Source organism: Lissotriton helveticus, chromosome 3_2 (genome assembly GCF_964261635.1).
Source record: "Lissotriton helveticus chromosome 3_2, aLisHel1.1, whole genome shotgun sequence".
NCBI classification, from domain to species: domain Eukaryota; kingdom Metazoa; phylum Chordata; class Amphibia; order Caudata; family Salamandridae; genus Lissotriton; species Lissotriton helveticus.
Window position 1 is genome coordinate 39,899,969 of NC_136062.1, and position 23,864 is coordinate 39,923,832.

Genomic DNA, 23,864 nt, shown 5'->3' on the forward strand with positions numbered 1-23,864 from the left:
GTATGATTCATCTTGTATACATTTAATATCTTTCACGTGGGCTTTGCATACAGAGAATCATATCCCCCTGTTTATCCAAATCCGTGACATAGCCCCAAATTGTGATATGCAATCTTTGTGCTAACAATATGCATATCCTTACAGTATAACATGACATCCTTGTCAAATCATTTATTGGATGTTTTGATTTTCCAAAGAAAAAATGCGCAATTCATTTATCATAGAAATCTTATTTGTACGATGAGTTCCAAAATAAACGCAAAAAAACAGGAAATCCGACACCAAGGCACTATGTTGCTTTATAGGGCAATGGGACGAGGGGGGAATTAATTAAATATGTCATTGGTCTTTATATTCTCTAAGTTTGGGAGGGAGTACATTATTTGGCCCTTGGTGGCAGACATCTTGATGCTAGAACTTTAGTCAACCTATGCTAGAAAGAAAAATAGAAGTCTGGAATCAAAAGAACATGGAGATTTCCGAGCTCTCTGGAATGAGCCACGGTTCCTAATCCGATGAATCCCTAATAGTAAGCTATTACACGTTTATGGGACTTAAAACGAACACTCAATGCCACCCTGCCTACCGAGCCTGAACCAAGGGACAGAGACTGACAGTTATGTAATTACAAAAGTAATAATTAGATATACAAATAAGAAAGTAGAGGAGCCATAAACTAACGCAGTGATAGTGCTTCATGACAATGGTGAATTAAGGTGCACTAATGTTTAACACATAAAAAGGATGATGTTGACTCAATATTATTCGATTTTCAAAACCCAGACTGATAGTTGAGTTAAGGATTAAAAAGGAATTATTATATTGCTGCAGTCAGCATCTGGGAAAGTCGATGTTTTGACCCTCTTGAGAATGATTCTTAACGGGGTCTTCATCAGGACACATAAAGGTACTGACCTCTCCGATAATTGTATCAAAGCTGGAAAAAATGTCAAAGAAATCTGATTTTCCAAAACATTACACATTGGGCCACATGTATTAAATTAGGTAATCGCAATTTCCAATGTATGAAACTCCAAGAGTTTCATATACCATTTCACAGTGGGTCGCAAATTGACCTACCTCTTTAATACTAATGAGGTAGATCGCAATTAGCGACCCTGTATAAATCACTTAAATCACAGGGATGGTGGCCTGTTGAGGTCAGCAGACGGCCATGTCCGTTATTGCTTTTAAATAAAGCAATCTTTTTTTTTAAATGCAGCTTGTTTTCCTAAAAGGGAAACGGGTTGTTAAAAAAAAAAAAGAAGCATTTTCTTTTCACTTCTTAAGAGCAGGCAGTTGTCTGAGGCACCACTGGCTGCTCTTAAAAAACTTTTTTACAACCATTCCTAAAGGGGTCCCTTGGGTACCCCATCCTATTTGCAAATGGGTTACCAACTACTAGAAGTTAGTGGTAAAATGTGAATATTTTGCAACCACATTCACTGTCGAAAAACATTCAGACATGCCATTAGGATTTACTATTTGGAAGGGACACCCAATGTACACCCCTTCTAAATACCAAATCGTAAACCCATTTTATGCCAAATCGGAAAATGGGTTTTGCTACATGTAAAAGGCCTTTTTGCATTTCTGCTTATCGGTCCTTTTGAGAATGCAAAATTGGTTGATACATATGACCCTTAATGTCTTGTGATTTAGCATTGGAACATTGTCCCAGATGCCGTCAGTGCTATTGGAGATCTCAGTGCTCATTCTAATAGTCTACCCAGGTTCCCAGGAATACCAGGTTGCCCCATAATCTTCTTACTAAATATTATTAGGCATGATTCATTAAAATGCTGATTTTAACAAGTGGATACAACCTCTTTGACCTTACCCTTTAAACTGAGATCTTTAGGCAAATGAAAAAGAATACTCTTTTGAGAATGGGGAAGTACCATCTTGCAAGCTTAAAGTCCCAAAAAGTGGAATAGTTGGGCTTAAAAAGATTCTGATATCATTGGGTGTCAGGCACACATGGAGTCATTATAAGAGGTGTGCATTTGGGAGGTTGGGCATTCTGGATCTCAGAAAAATAGCACAGAATTAAAATATAACATCATAGTCCACTCATACAGGTGTGTTGGCCTTTTCCTCAGTCAAGCAAACATGAGGTGAATACAAAATGAATACTCTTGTGATTCAAGTAACTGGCCATTGATGGAGTGAGATTACCAGCTTGGGTTATTTCTAAAACACCATACTTACCTGGGCCCTTAAACATTCATACAGTAAGCTGGCAATCCTCCGCTGAAGATCAGGACTTTGTCTACCTTGAAATATAATTTACCTGTACACCTTTTCTTACCAAACTTCAACACCTTAGTGCTTATTTCCTCTGGTTGATAGAACAGGTTGTTAGTAAAATAGGCATAAAATAACATTTACTCTTATTTCTTTGAATGACCACAGACTTGGGAGAGTTTTATAACCTTTATCTATGCAATATTTTGTGACTCAAATACCAATACATGTCAATCACCAACTTCTCAAAAAGGAAAATAATGATCAAAGCAAAAATCTTTAAAGACTTAGTAAAATTCCTAGGCATTGGTACCTGGGAAGTGTGAAAAAGAAAAACGATACAAGGACATACCACACAGATTGATATTTACCATAAATGATGTGAGGACCAACCCCTGGCCAAGGGTTGAAATTCGGACTCCCGGTTAGTGGGAGTCAAAGGATCAGATCAGGTGCAGGACAGGAGAGGTAACCTCTTCTAAGTGCAACGCCAGCATCACACCCCTCTCTGGTGCTCCTCTCATCGATTTCCCTTTCTAAATGGATCGATTCTTCTTCAGCAATCCGAGACTCTTCTCCCTTCGCCTCTTGCGATTCTTCGTTCAGAGTGCTCGATTAGCCCTCTGATCTCCGTGGCATCCGCCTTCTTCTGCTGCAGTATTGGGTAGTGACAGGTCTGTGACAAGTCGGACAATCTAGCTGACTGAGCCTACCTTAGTTATACTATTCTCAGTGTATGTACCACCCACCAATGTTTCAAAATTTGTGTATCCCCTTCATTTGATTGGTCAATGGGATGGGGAGAGGTCATCACACCATACTAATTTAATGTCTTTTTGTAAGGTTCATTGTTCTATGCTCCCGCCCTTAATTTTACTTTCCCATGCTTTATTCCTCCCAGCCACATTCAGGTTACTTCATGTACAATGTATATAACAATTGTCCATTTCTTCTTCCCCTCTCCGGGTCATGTGGTGAAGTTCTCAGGCGCATCGCTGCTTAGATGGGATTTGGCAGTGCTTCAATATCACCGTTCGTCATTTGACTGTGTCCCAGGAGCATGCGTACAATCATTCAAGATGGAGATTTCAGTCACCCTTCAAGCCCAAATACGAACTAATAATAAAGTCGAAGAAGAACACATTAGAAAACAAAAATAAATGAATGCACTGGAGACCACTTCTTTCTACTCTAATCCCCCTTAATTTATTTTAACTATTCCATTAGCAGTTTGGTAAAACATGCAAGGTTTAGTTTAAGCAGAGCCATGTGCGTTACTACGTGAGGTTTAAAACGGCCATCTTTATTACTACTGCGCAGCTGCAAAGAATTCCCACCAAAAGCAAAGGACGTCATACTAGGTAGATGCAGTAGACGCATGCGCAAAAGAGTTCCAGCGTTTTCAGCAGCCATATTAAGACACTCAAGTTATTTGTTAGTGAAGCACATAGACAAGCCTTCTCTAGATGAAGAAAATGTCATGTGGTGCAATTATTAGTATTCACAAAAGATGGTGGTTAATTTATTACATGTTATTTCGAGAGGATTGAATCCGAACAAGTTTCTTTATGTATGAAACCTTGCTCCATCAGTCCCCTCTTTGATGACATTTCATGCCATTACTATTTTCTGAACCAGATGCCAACTTTAGCAACTTCCCATTTCTATTCCTTCAATCACTTTGGAATTTTCCTTTCCCTTTCTTCTGTGAAAACCTTTCATCTTTTTGTAAATATCTCCTTTTATTTCCTCTAGTGGTATTTCATCATATTTTCTTTTCCTTTCTTTTTCATATACCCCATACCATTTTCTTTTCCTGCAGCATTCGCACTAAATTAATACCATTAAGACTAATAGGGTTATTCCGAGTGTTGGCATCAGTATTTGACCTATAATACTTCTCCCAACATTAGAAAACCAACTATCCATAGAAGAAATACTATCAGTTAGTTTCTTCCATGCACTGTCAACATCCAGTGGTTTCAATTCTTCTTCCAAATTCGTAATATTTCTGACATATCTCCCAATTTCAATATTTTTGTTAGGTATGTAGGTGCAACAATGTTGCGCCTTCAACATTTTACAGACTCTGCCCTCTGTTGTCAATACTACATCAAGAGCAAGTCGATTTTGCAAAACCATTGATCTTATTGCAACTAATTCTGTATTGATCAATAAGAATCCTCCATCAGTGTCAGTCGATAAGCGATCCACCACTGTAGATAATTTACAAATTCTTTGCGTATTCAGAATTACTCCCACTGATGGTATCAATTCACTAAGTATATCTCCTACTATTTCTGAAAAACTAGCTCTTTCCTTTCGTGTTAGTCCATTATTTTCTTCATTGCATCCAGTGATGCTTTTTACATGATATACCTTTGGGAATACTATTTCGAAATAGCAACTCCCATACCAATGATCAGGCAGCTTAAAGTAAGCTTTGTTTCCACAAACATAATAAACTTCAGGAAATACTGGATCTGTTCCACCTTTTAATCCACAACCCCCAATTATCAGAAAATTGTGTTCACATTCACAGGAACCTAAGAATATATTGTTACATTGTGTTTTTAACCTATGGAGACAGATTTTTCCTTTCTTTTTAAGGTCCAGGGACATAGCAGCATGAGTCTTGCCAGTTTCAATAAAATCCTCCCTCCCAGCCCATTTAGGTATTTGAGGTTTTGGTTCAGTAGCCCTTCAATGGGAATCCTGTCTCCTTTTCTCTGCTAAATTCAGAAATATCTTTTCTTCTTCATGTAACCTGCATGTTAGATTATCCTTATGTGCTTCAGCTATATCTATTGTTTTCATTGTTAGAAAATATTCACCCATGAATTGTGAATCTCTACTGCTAAGGACAGGGTTCATATTTCTGCGCAAAGGAATTTCAGAAAAAATCACATCTGTGTTAGAATAATAATATTGTAATTTTCCAGTTCTATAAAATAAACTAGCTAAAATACTACATGAAATGCCCTTGCCGCCATGTTATTCTGCACCATTAAATTTCCTGATCAACTAGAAGGGCCTGTGGCATGTAAACACTGCACTTTTCAGGGCGACCAAAACATTAGCCACGTCTCCTCAATCTGCCCTTCGAGTACCTCTTCTTCTGAAGACCTGACCTATATTCTATGTAATGTCCGCTCCTTAGCCAGACACTCCTTTGAAATATGGGACCTGAATAATTCATACTCTCCTGAAATCTGCTTTCTTACGGAAACATGGCTGAACCCCACCAATTTCCCGATGATCAATATAGCCATTCCTGACAATTATAAAATCATTCACCTGGATAGGGTGGGGGTATTGCCATTGTTTTAAAAACTATATTAATATTTCTTGGGTCAACTCGAAAATTGAAGAAAGCATGGAAGTGGGTATTTTCAAAGTAAAATTCTCACCCTCAGAAAGCTGGACAGGAGCCTTATTATACCGGCCTCCTGGCTCGAAGGCTGACTTTGCGGACAGGCTTGTGGACCTGATAGCTACATACGCCCTCGCATCCAATAAATTTCTGCTGCTGGGCGACTTTAATTTTCATGGGGAACTGTACTCATCACCGGAGGTGAATAAGCTCCTCACGGATATGGAGCAGCTGGGGCTCTCACAGAGAGTCCAAGGATCCACGCATAGTGGAGGTCATACTCTGGATTAAATCTTTACGAATATAGACTTACTTAAGTTTGATTCCCCTGGCCCCTCACTTGGACTGACCATGCGATGATCAAGTTCACGTCTCCTTCTAGCTTGCAGACACCTCTAGGTCAGCCTGCGGGGAGTGGTCAATCAATACAGCGACAATGGAGCAAGCTGACCCCTAGGGTATTTAAGGCTGAGTTTCAGTTGCTGTCCCAGCCAGGAGATCAGGATGTATCAAATGCACTGATGGTTTTTGGGGAGGGATTGGTTAAGGTTCTGGATGTAATTGTTCCAGCAAGCAGAACGGCCAAACCTACCCGTTTTAGATGGTCAGCCCAATGGTACTCCACTGAACTGAAGCAGGAAAAATCTTCCTGCAAAAGGCTGGAAAAACAGTGGCGATGGAGTAAATCCCCGCAGTCGAAAATGCTTTTCAAATCCCCGCTGACAGTCTACCATCATAATTTAAAGGCAGCCAGATGTCAGTATATTGTGAAGCAAATAGAAAGTGCGAATAATTCCTCAAAAGCGCCATTCGACATTGTCAAAGACTTTGCTGCCCCGACTGCCTGTAAGCAATCTCCCATCGATTCGCAAGATTTATGTGATTCATTGGCCGGGTTTTTCCAGCAGAAAATTGACAAAATCTATGCCAATTTTTTAATCCATGACCGGGGAAACTTACCTCCTGATTGTAGTTCAGGTGGCCTCAACACCCAGACAGACTGCTCCTTGGAATGCTTCGTGCCGATCTCGCTAATAGAGACCAAAAGAGCCTTGGAGACCGCCAAATCAGGCTCCCCGGCGGATCCCTGCCCCCCCCAAGATTATGTCACTCTTGTCCAATACTTTGGCCCCCTCCATCCCAAAAATGTTTAATCTCTCAATTTTGGAAGGTGTTATCCCAGCCCCTTGGAAGGAAGCATTTGTCCGCCCCATTTTAAAAAAGCCCTCAGCCAGTCCTCAGGATCTAGCCAATTACCGCCCCATTTCTCTGCTCCCTCTCTTAGGAAAAATGCTGGAAAGCTTCATAAACCAGCAACTGAATAGTTATTTGAAAGCTAACGTATTTTGGACCCCTCTCAATCCGGGTTCTGTCGGGGCTTCAGAACAGAAACGGCACTTCTGGCGGTCACAGACTCCCTGAGGATGACCATGGATGCCGGTGGTTCAGCTATTCTGGTCCTTCTTGACCTCTCCACGGCATTTGATACCATCTCTCATGCTAGGCTCGCGGAGAGGTTAAGCTCTGCCGGCATTCAGGGCTTAGCTCTTAAATGGCTGCAGAATTTTCTAATGGACAGATACCAAACGGTCACCATGGGTTCCTATCAGTCTAAAAAAACATCATTAGACAAGGGCGTCCCCCAGGGCTCCTGCCTTAGCCCTACCCTTTTTAACATCTATATGGCACCACTGGCTAAGGCGGTTGAAGCCCTGGGGTTCGAAACGGTGTCCTACGCCGATGACACCCAGTTGCTGTTCAACATCGGCCCTAACCCAAAGGCTGACAGACTCAGGTTTAGCACAGGTATGCTGGAGATATCAAATTGGATGGCCAACAACTGCCTACAGCTGAACCCGTGTAAGACTGAAGTCATGTTGCTGGGGAGGGCGGCAGCAGCCTGGTCCAAGGATTGGTGGCCGACGCAATTGGGCCCCCCTCCCATGCCAAAACCGAGTGTCAGCAACCTCGGCATCAAGCTGAACCATGCCCGTTCGATGCAAGATCACATAACCTCGATCGCCGGGGCCTGTTATTTTAGGTTAAGACTGCTGCGAAAAATTCTCCCCTTTATTCCCATGGAACATCGTAGAACGCTGACTCAAGCCACCATCATTAGCCGCTTAGACTATGGGAATGCCCTACTGGCCGAGGTTGGAGTAACTTACAGGAATAAACTGCAGGTTATCCAGAATACGGCAGCCAGGCTGGTCCTGAACCAACTGGCGGGTTCCCCTTCATTGCCACTGCTGAGAACTCTGCATTGACTACCAGTTAAACAAAGATCTTTTTTTAAAGTCTGTTGTCTGACTTTCATCGTGCTCCAGGGACAAGGCCCAATATACCTTCAAAAGAAATTGAAAAAACATGTCCCAATCCGCCCGTTGAGATCCAGCACACTGCAACTACTCCATGTACCTCGAATTAAACGTCGTAGATCGGGGGGTATGGCCTTTTCCTACCTGCCCCTAAATATTGGAACAGTCTTCCAATGGCGCTACGAGAAATGACATCCTACCGAGCTTTCAGGAAACATCTTAAGGCTCTTCTGTACTAAGACATCCTTTTGCCTAGTTGTTTCCCCCCAGGTGTTACTCTGTGTTAAGCGCCAAGATGCCCCACGGTGATTCGCGCGCTATACAAGATTGCTTAACATAACATGTCAATGGTAAATGATGATAGGTTACTACTTCTGCTACTGATGTCGGTAATTTCATACACACATAACAATCACTAACTTCCATGGTTTCTACATAATATACTAATAAGTTAGCAAAAACATTTAAATCTGTATCATTTTTATTCCCACTGTGATGTAATTCTGTCTCATCTGGTGCTCCTAATTCTACTCTGTCTTGCTAAATGTTAGCCACCTTTCCATGTGCATTAGTATACTTCTGTTTATGAGCAGTCATTAGATAGGGAATGGCTATTGTCAGTCCTAACCATACTATGAGTACTAAAAATAGGCTACATATGCATATTCTACAGCATCTTTTTATACAATTTTGTTTCGGTTTTCCAGCAGCTCTATTATCAGCCATTTCGGACTAAGGAGATTTATTCCCCTCTTTGTAACTTTTGTACAGAATACAACCTGTATATTTATTTTCTTCAGGTTTGTCTCACTTCTTCGTCAATTCGATCAACATTTAATTCTTCATCACTGTCTTCACTTATTTCCAGATTCTCAAAATCTTCAAGAATCAAATATGTCCATTCAGGACCCTTGAATTTATTATTCAGTCTTTCCAATCATGAACTTCTCCTTTTTGGCTTTTCTGTTGATGGTCCAGATTGACTTGTTACTTCATCTACTTGTTCCGATACTTCACTTATTGTCTTAAGACGATATTTTAGTATTTTGATAATACTAGGCAAAGCATCACGTTTTCTGAAACTTTTAGCTGGCACTGTGCTTTCAGGATCTTTCAGGATCTTCACATGCTCTCTTGTTCTCATTTGTGGCACAACTTGCTTATTTCCAACTTCTGAATTCCTCTCTAGCTGGCCTTGTCCAGGGCTTATTTCCTTATCTGTTTCTGCCTGGATGTTTTCTTCTACTCTATTCTGACCCTGTTCAGGAGTTTGTTTGATTTGACTTTGTTTTCCTTCTTCTTCCTGAACTTGTTTCTCTTCGCCTAACTGGTCCTGCTCAGGTCTTATGGTTCCTTGATTTTCTTCTGCCTGGGCATTTTCTCTAATACCTGGCTGTCCCTCCTCAGACTCTTGGATGTTGTTTCTACTTTCTTCCCTCTGAGTATATTGCTCTTTCCTTATCTGGTCCTCCTCAGATTCTGAATTATCTTTGTATGCTGTTAGTACGTTCTTCTGATCCTGTCTCGTCCTCACTATCACACTGTCTTTCTAATCGTGTTTGACTTCTTGTTCTCACAATTATTTCAGGTATATCTACTATTGGGATCCAGTCATCCTGACTAGTGCTAGGTTGTTCTTCTTCAGCTACTTCAGGATGTGTTATCTTTGATCCTTCAGCTGTACAACCTTCAGCTTCTTCCACTGTTTGGATTTGTTGTGGATCTACCTCGTCAGGTGCTGGTACTCTTTTAGTATGGCTTGCAATAATCCAATTAGGCAAGCCTGCACACTTTACAGCTGTTGTAGTGATCAATATAACCTGATGTGGCTTTCCCCACCTGGCACGATTCTCGAGTGTGATCTTTTACTACTACCCAGTCACCGGGATTTAGATCATGCGCTTGAGTCGACTGCCTGGCAACAGCGTCTTCCCCAACCTGGTGAGAGATAGAACACACTTGGTCAGCCAACTCTTTGCAATACTCCAGTATCAAATCATCAGATATATTTAACAGCTTGTGTCCTGGTATACATGTCTGCCTCATTGTCCTTCCCATGAGTATTTCATGGGGACACAAGCCTGTAGCCTGTATTTTATATCAGGGATGCTTCTGAGTCCCATCAGGAAAAGAGTTAAAGCATCAGGCCACTCCAGTGAGGTGGATGCACACACCTTTCCCAATATTGACTTGATTGTGCCATTCAGTTGTTCTACTACTCCAGAAGCCTCTGGGCGGTATGCACAGTGCAGCTTTTGTTCGATTTTAAATGCTTCACAAATTAATTTAATTATTTCATTAAAATGAGACCCTCGGTCTGATTCAATCGTTAATGGAAAACCGCACCAAGGAGAGTTTGGCCACTGTCAAGCGGTCATTCCTGCTGGTCGTGTATGCCTCCACCCATTTTGAAAACAAACAAACAATGACAAGTACATATTTCAGTCCTCAACAAGCAAGTAATTGAATGAAATCAATCTGGAGTCTTATAAATGGACTCTCTGCTTTCCCAATCTTCCCTGGGCAAACTACAGTTTTTCTGCCTGGGTTCATTTGTTGATAAATTAAGCATCGCTGGCATAGACTCTCTGCAACATTCCTGAACCTTGCATTAAACCAATATTGTCAGAAAAGTCTAATCATTGCAACTCTCCCTATGTGTGTGTCTCCATGATACATCCTAGCCGTTGGTGCAAGCATACAGTCAGGTAACACAGGACTTCCATCTAGATATATCCACACACCATCCTCGACCCTTCTCTGACAACGCATTTTCTCCCATTCCTCCTTTTCTTTTTCCTCTGCTTCATCTTGTAAGTCTTTCATTTCTGTCCATGTTCCTATGCTCCCAAGAAGCATAAGTTGGCAGCTGATTCCAGATCCATCAATTTTCTTGTTTACTGCTATTTTGTATTTAGCACAATGTTGGGCAACTTGGTCAGCATAACGATTACCAGCTGTCACCTTATCATTTCCTTATTGGTGAGCAGCACATTTGACCACAGCCACTTCCTTTGGCAATTGAATTCCTTCAATAATTCTTTTACAAAATGTCCTTTTCTAATAGGGGTTCCTGAAGAAGTCATGAAATCCCTTTGCATCCAGAGCTAGCCAAAGCCGTGCACACCCCCATAACCATACTGACTGTCAGTGTGTATGGCCACATTCCAATTTTTCCCAATTTCGTAAGTTTTAATTAAAGCTACAAATTCAGGCTACTTGTGCAGACTTGACTCCTGGTAAATAGGATGCTTCGACTATTCCAGCCAATGTGCACACAGCGTAAGCAGCACTCAATCCTCCTTCCTTCATGATGCATACACGAGCCATCTACAAACAGCTCATGTTCTGCAGTCTTTAAAGATTCTTCCTGTGTGTCTGGACCTGGTTTGGTACTTAATTCAGTAACGTCGAGACATTCATGTTCAACATCATGTGTTACTTCCTCAGTATATGGATCTGGCAGCAATGTTGCTAGGTTTAGGACTGTACATCTGACTATTGTTAAATTCTCAGCTCCTAATATAACTTGCTCATATTTAGTCAGCCGACTAGGAGTGAGGTACTGAGTTTGTGTTCTTGTCAGTAAGATCACAACTGCATGTAGGATATGAACCTTTACGGGGTGTTCCATTACAATGGGTTCACTTTGCTCCAGACTTATGCATGTTGCAGCTACAGCTTTTAAACTTCCTGGCAATGCAGATGCCACTGAGTTCAATGTAGCAGAAAAATATACCACAGGACGTCGCATTAGGCCATGTCTCGGTGTTAGGACTGAATGTGCACAATTATCTCTCTCATCACAGAATAGTGCGAATTCTTTTAAATAGTCTGGCATACCCAGGGCAGAAGCTTCACAAACGCAGTTTCTTAATTTAGCAAAAGCTGTCATGGTTTCATCATCCCACTCAACTGGATCTTTTGCCCGTTTCTTGGTCATTTGTATCAAGGGTTTGGGTAGTACTGCAAATCCCACAATCCACTGCCCGCAATAACCTATGACTTCCAGAAACATTATTATTTCTTTTTGAGTTTGTGGTAACTGCATATGTCTTATTTTTATTCTTTCTGAGGTCACCCTTCTAACTCCTCTTTCGATTTGGTGTCCCAAATATTTAACGGAGGTGGTGCAAAATTGCAATTTCTCTGGTGACACTTTATGTCCACCTTCAGCCAGGTGATTTAACCATGCAATTGAATCAATGACACAATCATTTCAGGTTTTGAAGCGACTAATAAGTCGTCAATGTACTGTACCAGAACTGATTGTCTGGGCAACACCAGAGAATCAAGACTTTAAAAAAAAAATTGATTAAAAATGGAAGTACTTTCAGTGTACCCTTGTGGAACACGATTCCAAACAAAAACATGCTCATCAAACTTAAAGGAAAACAACAATTTTTGCATTCGTTCTTGTTTTTCATTAGTTTTCATTTGGATAAACCGCACCTTCCTTTACAGTTACTTTTATCGAGTCTACATTTGCCATTAATCCTACTTATTTTCCAGTAAAATTCAGGATTCACTGAGGTCTGGACCTCTTCTGGTACCTCGTCTGGACTGATTACAGTAAAAATGTCATTCATCTCTGCTCCTTGGTTAGCTAACATGATCTTGTATATTCTGTCTTCATCAGGTGTCTGAATTGCAATGCCATCCTGGGTGCAAAATATTGTGCAATTCATTTTGCACAATAAATCCCTTCCTAGCAAATGTACGGGTCGCAAACAATGAACGTGTGCATCTCTTTAAAGTTGCCAATATGTACCTTCATTGGTTCGTTAATTGAGGTCCTAATTTGCTTATTAGAAATGCTATTTGGATCGCTTCTCCCGAGAGGGGTAGGTTTGGGATGGTTGTATGATGTTACAACGCATACTTTTACAATGCATGCCTTTGCAACGCATTTTTCACATCGCAACATCCTTTACAACACATTCCATTACATCGCAGGTGACGACATCGCATTTTAAGAAACTACCTTTACAACGCATTCCATTACATTGCATATTACCTTGACAATGTATACCATTACATTGCAATTATGGTAAGTATTGGATATTATAGGGGTAAAAATTACTATTCTAACTCCAGTAAGTGTAACAGTAGGGTAAGTGTTGGATAGTGTAGGGGTAAACATTACTATTCTAACTCCAGGGGGTGCAGCAGTAGGGTAAGTGTTGGATAGTGTAGGGGTAGACATTACTATTCTAACTCCAGGGGTTGCAACAGTAGGGTAAGTGTTGGATAGTGTAGGGGTAAAAATTACTATTCTAACTCCAGGGGGTGCAACAGGAGGGTAAGTGTTGAATAAAGTAAGGGTACTATGCGTTGTAATGGTATGCGTTGTAATGACTGCGTTGTAATGAAATGCGTTGTAATGGTATGCGTTGTAGTGTCATGCGACGTAATAGTTGCGTTGTAATGGCATGCGATGTAAGGGATGTTGCGATGTAATGACTGTGTTGTAATGGTAGTGCGATGTAAAAGTTGCGTTGTAAAGGTTGTTTCCCATTTGGGATGGCTGCTGTTCTTACAGTAGAACGGATAACGCCAGTATCCAATAAGAAGGTGATGTCATTTCTCTCAACCTTACCATCAATATAAGGAACAGACAGATCTACCGGGAAGGATGCACCAAGTACACATCCCTCTCCCCCCCTCTCAGGCACTGTCATTGCGTCTCTTCATCAAAAAATGAAAACTGCAAAAGAAATTGTGGCGTTACAGAATTCTTCTTACCACTTCCCTCCTGGAATCCGGTGTCCACAATGTACTTGGCTTGACTCACAAAATTTGGCATTAGGGCAGAAGGCAATTGACTCTGTACTACCTGCTGCAGTTGCCTCATTGACACCTCATTCTGCGTCTGTGGATTTAAATGTTGATTTTGGACATTATTATTCTGTATAAGTTTACACACTTTTTTCCAATGCCCCAATTTTCCGCACCCATGACAGGGAAATTCTTTCTTTGCCTCTTCTCTGCTCATTCGCCCTTTTGGTTTACCCCCACTATTCTCTCCTTGGCTTTACCCTCTTCCTTGATTCTCTGCCTGATTACTTAGCTGAAGTTCTTGTTGCTCTGCTAATTTAACTTGAACCCCATTACCTTTTCTTCCAATTTATTTCGCCTATTGTCAATCTCATCCCCACAGGATTTTGTATTCTTAAGGATTTCATCTATAGGCTTTGCTTGCCAACACAACTTATGTTCTTTAATCATCTGTGGTATATCTACCCTTAGTCCTGTCACAAAACGATATATAAAATGCATCATATCTTTATTCTCAATGTTTTCAAACCCACTGTACTGTTTGAATACCTGTAAAAGACGCTCATAATATGCATGTACTGACAACCTTTTCTTGGGTTGTTCTGTCTATTTTGATCTAATCTGTTATTTCCTTTGGGGGGGATCTTTCCCTTCAAGTAAGTTATTACCTGATGATACTTTTTCATGACCTCATCTGATGGGGCTCCTATCTTTGCATCTCTTGGGTACTCATCATTAGGCCAATCTACTGTAATTTTACATTCTGCCAATAAATCAGCAGGAACAACTATGTCAAATAAACCATCCAAATGTTTCAGTAAAACTTTCAAAACTGTCATGGACCTTTTAACTTGCCTGTATAATTCTACTGGTTTTTCTCTAAGCTTTGGGAAATCGTTTGTAAATTATTTATTTTATTGAAATTTTTTATTGAGCAGAACATTAGGTACATGGATATACAATCTACTTAAAATCATCAATACGAGCCATTTGTGCAAAACAGATATGATAGTTTCCAATTTCAAGATAAAAAATAGCATCATCATCAAATATTATCCATGCGCAAATTATCTAAGCTAAAGTGCAACAACCAACGCGGTTGCAAGTGCTCCTAAAGTGCAATATCAATTAAAGTGCAAATGCCTTTTTTTCTCACGAATGACAGCTATTATTACAACATCCGGATATATTTTTTAAAACAATATGGTTGCTAGCACCTGTAAACATCGTTAAATGAAGATAACCCTAATAAAGTGAAACAGTATATAAAGTGCATGTGTTTATGTAACAACCGGTCCCAACTCCCCACACCACTCACTCTAACCCCATAAAGAGCTACCATAAGCTGATTTGGGGTGTCCAAAATACCGTTCATTTTTTTTAGAAAATGGACGATTTGTAAATATTCAAAGAAGGGAGGTTTCCGGTGGCTTTCTGCCCTATCCATTACCTCTTGCCAGGAAATCACCCTACTTTGAATTATAAAATGTCTTAACTCGAGTAATCCACAGCTTTCCCAATTGTTATTGTGCCTAGATAGAAGCTGGAAGCTTCTCTCAATTTTAAATGTTGGAGACCAGAGGAGCCCGTCTTTTTAAAAAATGACTGAAGTCTAGAGCGACATCCTTCACAGTCTTATACCTTGTTTTTTAGGGAGTTTGGAAGTTTTTAAAAACACTGGGGTTTGCGAATCACTTTCTTGAATCATTCTATCTAAAAAGAAGCTATTTTTAGTGCATTTAGATCCCATCAGTCAAGACACTAAGGGCCAGATGTAGGTGGCCAAATACTGGTCGGTAACACCGAAATTCTGTAAATTTCAGCGTTACCGACCAGTATTTAGCAATGTGCGACCTATATGCACAATAAGAAATCGCTAAATAGCGATTCCTTACTTTGCTCTTGCATTTAAGGAATCGGAAGTACCGATTCATTAAATGGAAGCACTGAAAACAGTGCACCTCAGCCTTAAAGAATCGCTATTTACCACCAACTCCAAGTTGGTGGTAAATAGCAATTTCCTTACAAAAAGCACTTTTTTTATGTGCCATGTGGCACACATCCATGCCCTTAGGGCATGGATGTGCGCCACATGTGCACACATGCACATTTCAGTGGTGCAACAGGGTGTCCTCCTGGCACCCTTGAAATACCTCCCACTATTAACGATTCAGTAATACCGAATTGCTAATAATGAATGTATTCCCATTCATTCCTAAGGGCCTCCTAGCCCATAGGAATTAATGGCTAGGTATTCCTTAATAACTAATCGGAATTACCGATTCGTTATTATGGAATGTTAAGGAAAAGGACATTTTTTATCTTAATTGGGACATTGGTAAAAAGAAATATAAGCAGCAGGAGTATAGACATTTTAATTAACGAAACTCTTCCCACTATCGATAGGGGGAGTAAAAGCCATTGTTCCCAGAGTCTCTTGATTTTCTCCTTCATCCTTTAATAGTTCAATTTATATCGCTGATGGTACTGGCTAGACACATATATCCCACGATATCTAATTGGATCTGGTTTAATTGCTTGCATCCTCAAACAAGATGGAAAAGAATTTAAGTTTGTATTGAGGGCAAGGACTTCCGTTTTATTTACATTTCTTCTATAACCGCCGATTAGCTCAAACTTTTTAAATTCCCTTAAAACTATTTCGAGATTATCTTTGCCTGGGGTCAAACAAAAAATAATATCGTCTGCAAAGAGTTTCAGCTTCCCATGCCAGAAATGGGTGGTTGAATAGCCGCATTATTACGTATTTTAATTACAAGTGGCTCAATAAAAAAAGTAAAAAGCAAAGGCGAAAGCGGGCAACCCTGCCTGGTCCCACGGTTTAATTTTATAGTCCCTGCTTGTTTCGAGTTTATGACTATCTGGGCTGTGGCCCCCTGGTATATAATACGAAGCATGTTGACTAAATGGAAGCACTGAAAACAGTGCACCTCAGCCTTAAGGAATCGCTATTTACCACCAACTCCAAGTTGGTGGTAAATAACAATTTCCTTACAAAAATCACTTTTTTTTATGTGCCATGTGGCACACATCCATACCCTTAGGGCATGTTTGTGCGCCACATGTGCACAGATGCTCATTTTAGGGGTGCAACAGGGTGTCCTCCTGGCACCCTTGAAATACCTCCCGCTATTACCGATTCAGTAATACCGAAACGCTAATATTGAATGTCTTCCCGTTCATTCCTAAGGGCCTCCTAGCCCATAGGAATTAATGGCTAGGTATTCATTCATAACAAATCGGAATTACCGATTCGTTATTATGGAATGTTAAGGAATCCCTAATATTTTAGCGATTCCTACCTACATTCCATTTAACGATTCCTTAATAGCGATTTGGTAATAACGCTATTAAGGAATCACTAAATGGAAGTTACCTACATCTGCCCCAAAGTCCATAAAGGCTGCCTCGTAGTAAGTTCTTAAGTGAGGCAAAGCTAAGCCCCCTTGCGCAATAGGTAGTTGGACTACTGTCAATTTCACCCTTGGTACTTTCTTTCCCTAGACAAATTCTCTAAATAAAGTTTCTAATTCTCTAAAAAAAAAGAAATTTTTATCTTAATTGGGACATTGGTAAAAAGAAATATAAGCAGCAGGAGAATAGACATAATTAACAAAACTCTTCCCACTCTCGATAGGGGGAGTAAAAGTCATTGTTCCAAGAGTTTCTTGATTTTCTCCTTTATTCTTAAACATTTCAATTTATATCGCTGATAGTACTGGCTAGACACATATATCCCAAGATATCTAATTGGATCTGGTTTAATTGCTTGCATCCTCAAACAAGATGGAAAAGAATTTAAGTTTGTATTAAGGGCAAGGACTTCCGTTTTATTTACATTTATTCTATAACCGCCGATTAGCTCAAACTTTTTAAATTCCCTTAAAACCATTTAGAGATTATCTTTGTCTAGGGTCAAATAAAAAATAATATCGTCTGCAAAGAGTTTCAGCTTTGCCATGCCAGAAATGGGTGGCTGAATAGCCACATTATTACGTATTTTAATTACAAGTGGCTCAATAAAAAAAGCAGAGGCGAAAGCGGGCAACCCTGCCTGGTCCCACGATATATTTTTATAGTCCCTGCTTGTTTCGAGTTTATGACTATCTGGGCTGTGGCCCCCTGGTATATAATACAAAGCATGTTGACTACCTGAACTGGGAAACCAAACCGCTTGAGATCAAAAAACAAGGTTCTCCAGTTCACTAGGTTGAATGCTTTCTCTGCATCGACCATGACAATACTAGCCGGGATAGAGTTCGTATTACAAAAAATCCAAGGCATGTATTAATAACTGGGTATTTGTCATCATTGATCTACCCGCTATTTATTTTTATTTTATTTTAAAAGTTTTATATAGCGCTGGCTAGACCCGGAGGTATCAGAGCGCTTTACATGAGCATCAGATCATAGTTACAGGTTACATTGTTACAAAGGTTACATAGTTCTTAGAGCATGGCAACATAGTTACTTGTAAGGTTGAGATGAACAATAAGCACAAATACGTAAGGGGAAAAGAAGGCAAGGTGAGAGATTCAGGGGGGGTTGGAGTAGGGGAAATAGACAGATAATGAAGGTGGGAAGGAGGAAGGGATGGGAGAGTGAGAGTCACAGCATGGGGAAAAGAGGGGAAGGGTGACGGGGACACAAACCGGAAGACGAGTCAAGGCAACGTCCAAAGTCCAGTAAGCTGTGATCCCAGGGGAAGTGGTATCCCTTTCCTATCTCTATTGCGAGAGGCTCCCTTTACGCAGTGGACTCTCTCAGAGAGGTCTCTGAGACTCCAAGGTCTACATACTGGATCCTTCCCCAAAAAGGGGAGAGGGAGTGCTTTGGCAAAGGGTGCCATTCCATACCTCAAGTGTGAGTGGCTCCCTTGGCGCAGTGGACTCACTCAGCGGGTTCGCTGAGATTCCAGAGTATAAATATTGGATCTTTCCCCAACAAGGGGAGAAGGAGCGCTTAGACTGGCTATAAAGCCAGTCTGGTCACTGTGAATTGTCTCCTGAGCAGCAGATAAAAAGTGCTCGGTCCACACTTTCATTAATATCTTGTAATCTGAATTCAGAAGATTAATGGGCCTATATGAGTTGACGTCCGCCGGATTTTTATCTTTTTAACAAAGGATACAATTATTTATTCTTTAAAACATGTTGGAACCAAGCCACCCTCTTATATATAATTAAATAGTTTCTTCAGGGGAGTGATCAATTCTCCTAAAAAAGCTTCATAAAATTCAATAGGGAAGCCATCCTGTCCACATGCTTTAGCCCCAGCTGTTGCTTTGATGGCTGCCGAGATCTCATCGGCTTCCACATCAGATCCCACTAAACTGGTCCTATTATCTGATAGTTTGTGAATATTCATGTTCATAAAATATTCCTGGAGCAGCTCCTCCGCCACAAGATATTCAGTAGAGTAAAGTTAGTGGAAATGTTCCAAAAAGATCTGGGGAATCTCTCTAGTGTTGACTACATCCTGGCCAGTCTGGGGGTCGAGCACTTTCGATATTATGGCTGCATCTTGTTTTTTTCTATTTGAGTTAGCCAGGAATTTACCAATTAACTAGCTTTCTTTATAAATCCGTTGTTGAAATATTTGTGAACTACAAATCTCCTCTAGGACAAAGAAATCCCTCAGCGCTATTCTTGCCTGCTTGAGATGATTAGGAAGCAACTGAAGTTGGAGGGCATATTCTTTTTCCACCTCTGCTTGCAGTTCAGCAATTTTTAACCTAGGGGTGTTTGATTGAGCGGCCGTAACGGCAATTATTTGCCCGGGCAGCCGCCTTGAACCCACCCCACACTGAGAAGGGCTCCGCTGTGTTCTCATTGATATTAAAATATTCAGAGATTCATTTTCTGAATTCTTTCACCCAGTCCTGCAAGAGGAGCCGGTCCAGCTGCCACCTGGGACGCTCCCCAAACACCATTTCTAGCCCAACATAGGCATGGTCTGAAAAAGGGTTACACCCAATATCAGCCTTGAGGACCTGAAGGAATCTGTATATAAGAAAGAATTCAATTTGTGATGTGGTTCGAAAGCGATGCGAATAGCAGGTATAATATTCTTTATCGGATTTGATTTCCCGCCATGGATCCACCAATTGATATTCTGTTCTGATGGCTTCCACTAACATTTTGGTATTAGGTTTCAATTGTTTTTTGTTTTTATTAGAAGTATCCTTTCTTAGGTCCTGTATAAAGTTAAAGTCCCCTCCAAAAATAAACTGCCATGGGACTCCTATCAAAAGCTCATTCATTTGGACCAGGGCTGAGATGTCATCTGACACAAGACCATAATAATTTATAAAATTCAAGATCTTCCCCTGTAGCCTTGTTACCTCCCAAATCCATCTCCCATGTACGTCCCTATGTATTTGTATAAATTCCCAAGGGAGTTTTTTAGGAAAAATAAAATCTTTCTTTTCACGGCAAGACCTGCAGATGCAAACAATACATTAGAAAAGGCCCTGGGTACAAATAATTTAGGAGAATTAGATTTTTAATGTGTCTCCTGAAAAAACAGCACTTGGGGATTAAAGGATGTCAACCATCTAATAAGAGCACCATACTTCTTTTTGTTTAAAATTCCATTCCCGTTAACTGATAGGATCTTGCATTTACTGGTTTCCATTGTTAAATCTTTCTACCAAAACTTTCGGTTATATGTTATCTGTAAAGCCCACCCCCCAAAATGTGGAGGAACCCCTACCAGCCACGCTGACAACATTTCACCCCTCCTGTCTAACCTCATGGGTGTCATGAAATTACACCCTGAGTGACCCCGCTGACCCCAGTGCCCCCAAAAATATCTTTAAAGCAATTCAAAATTGATTGGCTACAGAGAACACCTTATATTAAAGGAAAGGAAGCCCTTTTTGTTACCATATAGTAAATCTAAATGTATATCAATGTTTAAGCACTAGACCCTGCCGAAATCTCTTTTAATAGTGCAGGGGCTTCTTCTAAATCAGAAAACATAAAAAACTTCCCATTAACTAAAACTCTCAATTTCGACTCTTGCGCAATTGACGCTTGGGCGCCATGGGCTTTAAACAGATGGAGAATCTTAACAAATTATTTTCTTCTTAGAGCAGCAGCGGCAGCCATGTCAGAGAATATACGACCCTTGGTAGTCTCATTTACTAAAAACTGCCTCTGCTGGATCGCTCTTGTCAAGATTCTTTCCTTGATACGAAAGTCTGCTAAATTCAGCAAGATAGTTCTTGGTATCGTGGAATTGGGGAAAGGTTGTGCTGGGACTCGATGGGCTCTGGTAATGGTGAGATCACCCTCAAACTCCGGAAGAACATTCTGTTTAATAAATGAGTTGACCCATTGGAGTGTTTGGGAGCCTTTGATGCCCTCGGGAACCCAAACAATCTGGAGGTTGGACCTCTGAGAATGGTTTTCGAGCTCCTCTAATTTGTTCTCCAGGTAGCTTTTGTTTTTAGCCGCCTCTTTTGCCTCCCCCATAGCCTTATTTATTTGGTCTTCCAATACAGAAATTCTGGCTTCTGCCTCCTGAAGTCTGATGGGAAAGCATGTCATCGCTTCTTCAATTTTCCCCAGTCTTAGATGCAGAGCGGCGATTTCCAATTGCTGCGTTTGTTTTCATTTCGCGGACCGCTTCCAATATTAGATTAAGCATGTCTCTAATATCTAGCTGATAGACACCCATGGTCTCCATATTTTGGCTGGAGTTACTTATTTGGATCATCAGTACCAAGACATGTACTTCCGGCCTTAGGATCTACCTGAGCCAATGCAGGCTCTGGCAATACTTGCCCTTGAGATCCCGGTTGGAGTTGAGATTGAGATTGCAACTGGAGTTTCATTTGTGATGATATCAAATTCAAAGAGGTATCGATCATTGTCTTTCTATCTTCGTCCATTGCATCTTGAACCTGGGATGGATTTGGCCTGGACTTAGTCTTTTCCCCTGCTCTCAAGGATGTTAACGATGTTGGGGGTGCCACTGAGTCTTGTGCTTGAGTTAGACCTTACTGTAGCATCTGGGCTCCCAAATGATCAGATATAAAATTTCGTTGAAGTATTTCCTTCTCTTTGGGAGCCGGGTCTGATAGTAATGCTGGAGAGACCAATGCAGGCCCGACGATACGGCTTTAGATGTTTTTGAATTGTGGAGGTTGTGGGTGGTTTTCTTTATAAACAATGGAAATTCCTTCACCTCTCTTAAACCTCTCTTTAGGCCATCCAATACCGGGTTGCCCTGTTGAGCCTTTGTCGATACAGCAGCAACTTCTATTGATTCTGGTGTGGTATTTGCCTGATCAATCACTAGATCTTCCTGTTCCTCATGGTGTGGAGAGAAGGTGGTAGGGGGCAACTCCTCCTCCGAGCTTTCGAGGGTGCTGTCAAGACCTGGGGAGCTAGAGTTAATTTCCTTGTTGGCCCGGCGTGCAGCTTTTTTTGCCTGAGCTAGGTGCGTTTTTGCCTTGAGGTGAGTCACAGAATCTGCTTTGTTGGCAGCATTCACGTTCTTCTGAGGTTTACCTATTTTCTTTCCCTTCTTATTCTCTATGTCTCTATATGTCTCCTTTTCTTTGATTTTATCTCTCCCTTTTTTCCTTTATATTTTCCCTTGTGTGGCTGATTTGTGCCTTTCCTTGTCTTATTTACACCCCCTCCGGCTCTTTGCTCTGCTTAGTACCGAATTTGCCCCCGGGTACTGCGTACCTGGATTATTTCACCTTCCAGGAGGGTGTTCATCCTGCCTTCCGTCTCAGTTCAATTGATCCATGCAGCTGCCGTCTCTCCCCAGCTCTGCGCAGCACTCCTGCCGCCTTCCGACGGGCAAACCACAGCAACGCCGGGAAATATCAGCCTCAGTTCATTGCCATGACACAAAGACGCGCTGCACCAGCTGGACACGCGAGAGCCTCTCTGCCGTTCTGAATCAACCGGGTGCCTCCCAATTGCTCTCCAAGTTTCCGAATCCGCAATGCAGCCCGCAGCCTACACAAGAAATGGAGACTCCCTGCCTCCCCAGTGCCCTGTCGCACACCGCCGGATCTTCATACAGGAAAAGCTCCTGAAAATTGACACATCACTTAGTCGCTAAGCTCGCCAAAATCAGCCAGGTACATGCCGCCATTCCTGTGGGTGGGAGGGGCAGCGGGTCACCTGTGGCTACATGAAAATGATAAATATCCTGTTATGTCCATGGGACATGTACATAACCTCCTCCTGGAACTTTTCTCGTTGGGCACAACTTTTCAACCTTTTCTGTTTCCATCATTAAATACTCAGAAGTCGCCCGATTTACCTGGGCTTCTTCCTTTTTCTTTGTCCATCTAATTTTGCATCTATCCAAATCTCCCAATTTTTCAAATAATGTCAATAGTTCTTTTATCTGCAATTTTCTTCGTGACACATTCATGTTCTCTAAATCTTTGTCAGAAAATTCTGCCCTATGTGGTTTCTGCAATACCTTAGATTTACCTATGTCAATTCCCATTTCTGAAGCCAAATTCATTAATTTCTCTTGAAATATTTTAGTATTTCGTGTAATGCTTCTGCATATGAATAGCAACTCTTCTTCACTTAAAGTATTTAATCTTTCTATCCCTACATTTCCGGCTATCATTTCTTCCAATTCTACTCGTAATTTAAATATATCCAATACCTTAGGCTGTGTTTTTGGCTTTTCTATTTCTCGATTCCACCTTTCTCTTTCTTCTGGGGTTACTACAGTGGCACTTTTCGTTCCTGTGGATGTTTCAATACGGTGGAGAGGTGTGGCGCCGCGGCCAGGGCGACTGACGCTGGAATCTGGGGATCAGGGTTCGATCCCCGGCTATGGCGGCAGGTTAGCCCAGCACCATGCGACTCTGGGCAATAGCTTGCTTAATCTTCCCGACGGCCCCCAGCGCCTAGAGACCCTAACGGGTGATTGTGCGCTATACAAATGTGGATTATTATTATAATTATTATTATTATTATTACCTCTCTTGAGCACCCAGGGGCAACTTTCCTGAATGAATCATTTATTGGCTCTCTTATGGGCAAATGCATTAAAGAAATTACTGACTTGCACTCACTTGCCTGGTCATCAACTATTATATTTTCTTTTCTGGGTAGCGTGATTGGAGTAGTCAAAAC

General features: G+C 41.1%; 1 protein-coding gene across 6 annotated transcripts in view; it reads left to right on the forward strand.

Annotated features, from left to right (window-relative positions):
* FAM227B (family with sequence similarity 227 member B) overlaps positions 1-23,864 on the forward strand; it is a 3,234,040-nt gene that overhangs the window by 2,321,532 nt on the left and 888,644 nt on the right. The window lies entirely within an intron of this gene.